This window comes from Nomascus leucogenys, chromosome 9, assembly GCF_006542625.1.
Source record: "Nomascus leucogenys isolate Asia chromosome 9, Asia_NLE_v1, whole genome shotgun sequence".
In the NCBI taxonomy this organism is placed as follows: domain Eukaryota; kingdom Metazoa; phylum Chordata; class Mammalia; order Primates; family Hylobatidae; genus Nomascus; species Nomascus leucogenys.
The window spans coordinates 6,671,568-6,678,681 of NC_044389.1; the positions used below are offsets into that span (position 1 = coordinate 6,671,568).

The 7,114-nt window shown below is 45.3% G+C and overlaps 1 protein-coding gene across 6 annotated transcripts in view; it reads right to left on the minus strand.

Annotated features, from left to right (window-relative positions):
• Nucleotides 1-6,671, minus strand: part of PDS5B (PDS5 cohesin associated factor B) — a 190,877-nt gene extending 184,206 nt beyond the window's left edge. For all 6 annotated transcript variants that reach the window (XM_012502078.2, XM_030818548.1, XM_030818550.1 and 3 more), the window contains exon 1: nucleotides 6,503-6,671. The gene's annotated coding sequence lies outside the window, so the exon portion shown is untranslated. The remainder of the gene's footprint in view (nucleotides 1-6,502) is intronic.
• Between the last annotated feature and the right edge of the window lie 443 nt (nucleotides 6,672-7,114).

The following is a 7,114-nucleotide window of genomic DNA, read 5'->3' on the forward strand; positions in this document are numbered from 1 at the left end:
TTGGTTTGGCGTTTTTCACAGGAGACAAAAATGCTCCAAAATCAGACTGTGATGATGGTTGCACAAACCTATGAGTATCCTAAAAAACAATGAATTGTGTATTTTCAGTGAATTATGGTATGTGAGTTATATCTCAATAAAGCTGCTTTTAAAAATGAGGTTTCTGCTATTAGTCCCACTGTTCAGATTAAGAAGTTGAGATTTAGTAAGATTAGGTAATTGCTCGTTTAGCTAGAGGAGATAAAAACCCAAGCTGTCTTGACTCTTAAGTCTACATGTTTAAATTAACCACCATGCTCTTCTGCATTCCTTAGAAAGGGACCCCACTTATCAAGCATCACATCCTGATATATCATAGGAGCATATATCACAATATATGCTCCTAGGGATGTTCAAGTCTATTATGACCTATTTATGTTACCCCAGAATTCTGCCTAGGAGAGTCGAAAGCTGAAAGGAATGGTACCAAAGAGACAGAGAGGGAAAAAGTGCTCAAGAGCTTCTACTTAGGCCAGGCGCAGTGGCTCACGCCTGTAATTCCAGCACTTTGAGAGGCCAAGATGGGCAGATCACCTGAGGCCAGGAGTTCGAGACCAGCCTGGCCAACATGGTGAAACCCTGTCTCTACTAAAAATACAAAAAACTAGCCGGACATGATGGCGTGCACCTGTAGTCCCAGCTACTCAGGAGGCTGAGGCAGGAGAATCGCTTGAACCCGCCAAGGCCAAGGCTGCAGTGAGCCGAGATCGCACCACTGCACTCCAGCCTGTGCAACAAGTGTGAAACTCCATCTCAAAAAAAAGAAAACCAAAAACTAAGTACCCCTCATCTCTGGGGCAATTGAAATACCCAGGTCCAGGCTGCCATGCCCGACAGGAAAAGAGGAGAAAACCAAATGACAGCATGAATAAAAATGAAATGATAGTTGAAGGTGGGAGAAGTGATGAGACAGGATAAGCAGATGGTACAAGGTGGGGCTGACTCTATACAAAATTCACTTGCCCTGACTCTCAAATCTCCCTTCCTGTGTGTCGCTTCAGCTTCTCTTCTACCTTATGTTTACACCAAGTCAAGGGCTTTCAATACTCTCATACTGACCCAGAGTTGTTCAAAGCCGGGTGCTGTAGCCTCTCCATTCAGAGCATTGCTCCCCGTCAAGATGCCATGAGCCCCAAAATATTTTTCCTCTTCTAAAAGTCCCACCTCTCTCAGACCATCTTAGCTCTTAGGTAAGGGTGAAGGTAGGTGGTGGGGGCAGCAAGTAAATTAAACTAGCATTAAACCACTTGATTAAAGAATATGTTGTAAATGACCTCCCACTAATAAGCATATAAACAAATGTTTACCTTCACTCACAAAGAAATACAAACCCAAAACAAGACAAATTTGATACATCAAATTGGCAATATTTTAAAGTCCAATGTTGGTAAATACATGTCACAGGCATTCTCATACACTGCTGGTTAATGTAAACTATTACAACATAGTACTACTCAACAGGAGTCAGAAAAAATAAATTATGTTATAATAAAATATTCCAATCATTTCTTAATTATGTTGATCTGTATGTGCCAGTATGAAAAGAGCTTGTGACTTAACTAAGGAAAAAAGTAAATTACAGTTAAAAAATAAAATAGTAGGCCAGACGTGGTGGCTCATGCCTGTAATCCCAGCACTTTGGGAGGCCGAGGCGGGCAGATCACGAGGTCAGGAGTTTGAGACCGGCCTGGCCAACATAGTCTCTACTAAAAATACAAAAATTATCTAGGCATGGTGGCACACGCCTGTAGTCCCAGCTACTCAGGAGGCTGAGGCAGGAGAATCACTTGAACCCAGGAGGTGGAGGTTGTGGTGAGCCGAGATCGCCCCACTGCACTCCAGTCTGGGCAACAGAGCGAGACTCCATCTCAAAAAATAATAATAATAATAAAATAAATAAATAAAATAGTTAATTACAGTACAACAGTACAATAATACTCTTTGTACAATTTTTTTTTAAGTAAACTTTTAAGAAACTGTTAACAGCGGGTTACCTGTGGGGGGAGGAGAAAAGTAACATTTTTTACTGTCTGTACCATTAAATTTTTTTTTTTTTTTTACCATATACCTGTATAACTTTTTACTTAAAATACACAATTGTTTAGGTACTCTACTCCCCTAATAGAGTACTTAAGGCCTGCAACTCTCACCCCTGCAATTTGCCCTGCATCTTGCTCCTGCAACTTGCCCCTGCAACTCTCACCCCCACACCCAACCCAAAGCATCCCATATATGAAAGCTAACTGAAATTACCTGTTAGAACTTCAACTACTAAATAATATTTTAGAGATATGAAGCTTTCCTTCAAAATCTCTTCAATTACTTCCCTAAAATGACCTCTGAGGAGAAAGAATCCTATCCTACCTAAGGAAACACAAACTCTCATTTCTTTTCAGGTCCCTAACCATCCTCTTCTAGAGAAAGACAATGGTCTTGGTTATAAGAGCCCCTCCTTCTCCTTATGGGATCTAATCTTGGCTAATTTCACTCTCCCACATAAAAAGAGCAATCTCAACTGTCACTGAAAAGGAAGGAGGGCCTGCTCCTTCGGAACTAAGTAACAGCAGAGATCCTGCTCTCTGGTCTGTCTCAGCTCTCATCACCTTGCTGTGGATGGCCAACCACTACTCTACACTTCTATAGGACAGGGTGTCTTCAGTCCTGTTTAGTGCATCATCCCTGGTACTGTATGTATATGGAAGTTTTGTACCTGTTCATTTTAATTGAATCAGGTAATTATCTGTCAAAAAAGACAGTGGCAGGCTAGTGGAATACTTTTAGCCCTTAAGAAGATGCCTCAAAATAGTTTCTTACTTCAATCAGTCCTTCCCCCAAGCCTGTTAGCTTTTAAGTTTTACACAGCTAAACCAAGTTATTTCTAATTACTACCTATTATTAATGTCTAATTATTAGAACACAATGATTATAGATACTTTTTAAACCTCAAAGGCTTTAAGATTTGAACAACTAAATTTTATTCATCTAAGTTTTAGTATGATTTTTTCACTGTGCATGATCACTCATGCCAGCTAAAACAATTACAGTCTCAACACAGCAGATTTATTCTTAATTCTGAACTAATTAATGAGAAGGGATTCTAAAACCTTTTTCAAGTAATGGGGGGAAATGGTTAGAATCAGGTGGTTATAACAGAACAGTGTGAGGAAAGGGCTTACCTCTACTCTCCAAGGAGTCAGAATTGTGAACCATTTGGCAGCTTCTTAACTAAGCTTCAAAAGTAAATACACTCTCAGAGAAATTACTGGGCTTATTTTTAAACTAAGTATTTCTGGAACCTTTAACATTCCCGAACAGGAATACGAAAACCAAATAAAACGCCTATTGTAACTAGAAGTGACAGATGATTTGTGTAGCAAACTGAGTTTAAAAATGAAAAAATACATGCACACTCATGCACGCACTATATCTTGTAACAAAACAAAGGTCAATACTAACTTTCCCAAATTACTCTTAGAAGTTTCACAAATAAATAAATAAATGCCATGTCAAGTAATGTTACATAATGAAAGACGGCTCCCGGAGACAGAGAGCTACAAGAGGTTATCTTCTGAGACAACCTAAATGGACTGAATCCTAAACAGAAATTATTAAAAACCAGACGCTGAAACAGATGGCTAACCACAAAACTTTATTCTTGGTTAAATGAATAAAAAGGTGAGAAGAGGATGGAGGGTAATGTGCTACCCTGAATTTTTATTAATAAATATTGTTAAATCCTGAATAGAACAAAAAAAGACAATGGGGAAACTTCTAAGCTTCCAGGATATCTAAGGGCTGCCCCAATTCCACCACATGAATATGACTGTGACCTCAGATAAATCAATGAAATTAAAATCTGAACCTAATTTCTCATGTATAAGTGAGTTGGAGATCATCCTTAAGTTTTCTTGTTGCTCTCTAACACTAACAGAGGAAACACAAATGTATTTTTTTCCAATATACGTCATATACAGTCCATGTCATTCAAGAGTCCATATGCCAAATCATACCAAGCACTCCTGTTAGTTCTAAGGCAGTCTCTAAATTTCCCAAGAGGAATAAGCAGAAAGAATACAACTTCCCGAAATATTCCTTCCCCACAAAGTTTTGGGTATTTTCTACCAGTGCATTCTTCTCCAGGGCAAGCCCTGTCTAATATAGAGTATCACTTAATCTTAGGCCTAACAAATTATTGATAAAGCCTACTGTTCAAAATGTTACTTTGTTAAACAAAGCTGCAGAACAATTTAAACAACTTTCATCCAACAGCCAACTCGGTAGAATCTTATTACAAATAAGCTTAATACAAACATCTCATGACAAGAATCACTATCATCACCACATCTCTCTCTAATATGCGGGTAAAAATGAGAGGGGAGAGACATAACACGAGAGAATAAAGGCGACAAGAGTAACAAAAGCTGCTGTAAAAGAAAAGTTAATACAGGGAAAATCAGCCTTAACCAAAACAAAGAGAAAAGAAAAAAGAAAAAAGGCCAAGACAAACACTACCTTCCCATTTAAAATACACCTTTAAGTAAACGCCAGCTGAGAAGAGAACAATTTTTAAAACCAACAGAAAAAGGAGGAAAATGTCACTATTTTGGTAATTTTTATAAAGTCTAAAGTGCATCTTGTTACACATATTTGTAAATGTACATTAAGTACATATTTTATTTCTAAGGAATAATGTTCTTAAGATGCGTTTTTACAGTTACGTTTCTGAGACTAAATCTATCTTCACAGAAAAGGTCCCATGTAACTTTCACCTACATATTCAGCACTACAAATTTTAATTAGGTTTTCTGCTATCACCATGAGATACAAGATTAATTGTTCCACGAACTGACCTGCATACACCATTGAATACTCATTTTATTGTCCCTAAAGATGCGAACATCTCAGACATGTGTACTGCATAAAGAGCTGTCTTTCAAGTCCATATTTGTGGCTTTTAACTACTTTACCTGACCACTACATGAGTTAATATAAAAAACGTTCTGTCTGGGAACTCTGGATGTGTTAACTGAGAACAATGACTATACTGCCGTTCAAGTATTGGGTAATTACGATTTATTTACAGCTCGCCTCCTGTATGTAAACACAACTTGAGTTTTTGAAGTTTATTAGGAAGATGGTATAGGATTACCCAACTCTCTCCACACCGCAGACCAACCCTCTAAATTAAAGCTATACCCAAAGTTTCCGAAACTATTTCATCAACAGGGTAGGATCAGTCGGGGCACCACTGCCCATCCATTACCTCTTATTAAAAGTGCGAGAAGCACTTTCTTCGACATAAAAAAGAGTTAACCCTCGCTAGGGGAGAAAGGCTGCTGAAGACGCGCGTGGAGTGGGTGGGTAGCTGCTCTATCAACCCTTCCCGGAGCTCGCCCGGTCCGCGGCAAGGAACGCAGCAGCCTGCAGTTCCGAAGGCGAGGGGCGGCGTTTCTGGTTTCAGTCATTCCTCCAAAATAACTGTCGAGCTACTTCAGAGTTAGCTTTCACGTCTCTACCAAAAACCAACAGCAGTAGCAGCAACAACAACAAACAAGCTTTTTCTCCGGACCGAAAACTTTCAAAGTAACATTAAAATAACAGTGCAAAAATAACGAGTCACAATTGCACACCATTTTCCCCGCCGTTCCTTCTGAAAGGAAAGCTAGAACCCAGTTGTCGCCTGGGAGGAGTCCCTCCACGCCAGCGCTGGGCTCTTCTTCAACTGGGTCCTCAGGTTCCCCGAGCACCCACTCGGGGCGGCGCGGTGAGCGCGATTTCCCTCCGGCGAGCGGCGAGGCACAGTGCAAAAATGTCACGCTCAGCCCGTCCCCTGGCCCGAAGCGGAGGCCAAGCGGCGCGCAGGGACCCCGCGACGGGGGCGAGAACGCCCGCGGCCCCGACCCGCGGTCCCCGCCCGCCCCTCGCCCGGAAGGGGGAGAAGCCCGCCCGCGGGAGGATTCAACAGGAGCACCGCGCCGCCCGCCTGCCGCCCGGGAAACAGCCGCCGGCCGGCCGGGGCGCGGGGGGAGGGGCGCGGCGGCGGCGGCGGCGGCGGCGGCGGGAGGGCGCGGGCGGCCGGGCGGCCCCGGGACCCCCGCCCGCGCACAAGGTCACCGGCCGCCGCCGCCACCGCCGCCGCCGCCGCCCCGGCCGGGATCAGAGCGGCAAGTTTAATTTCCAGAGGCTGCGGCAGAGCCCGCGGCGTGGAGGCGCGCGCCGGCCGCGGGGCCCTCCCCACCCCCACCGCGCAGCCGGCCCGCGCCCCGCGACCCCCGCCCCGGGCCACCCGCTGCAGCCCCCGATGCCAGGAGGCGAGTCGCGCCTGGCACCCAGGCGGGCGGCGCTTCAGCCCTGACACACACACACACACACACACAGAGCGGCAGTGGCGGCCGCTGAAAAATGGAGCGCCGCAGCCAGAGAAGAGAGACATTTTCCTTCCGTTAACTGAATTGTTTCCTACCTCCGGGTTGCCGACTCGCTACTCCTCTCACTCCGGGGCTCTCCGGGATCCGCCGCCGCCGCCGCCGCATCCAATCGCCTTCTCCCCCCCCTCCCCTTCCGCAGCCAGCCCGGCCGTTCCTCCTCCTCTCCGCTTCAAAATGGCGCCAAGCGCTCTTCGGCGGCTGCTCCAATCGAACCGCCGCGGACAGCACCCGGGGGCAGGCAGAGCGCGGCATGGGTGCGCAGCGCCCCCTGCCGACCAGACGGCCCCGCGCGCGCCCGCCCTCCGAGCTCCGCCCCGCCCCGTCTGCGCGCGCGCACGTCCCTCCTCAGCCCCGCCCCGTCCGCGCGCACGCAGCCACACGGGCACGCCGCCGCGGGGGCCGTGAGACTGGCAGCTGTCAAGGCGTCCACTGCCCTTGGCGGCTTCCTAGACCTCTACCGACAAAAACCACACCGATTGTTACGTAGCCCTATCTTTTCAGATAAAGGTTGGGAGATTTCTTTAAACACTGACATTCAGCACAGGTGTTCTGATGGGCAAACAGAATTGGTATTAACTACTTTGCTCCTCGTTAACTCTGACCTAGTAGTCTCGGAATGCCATACAAATAGTTTTCCTACACTTTAC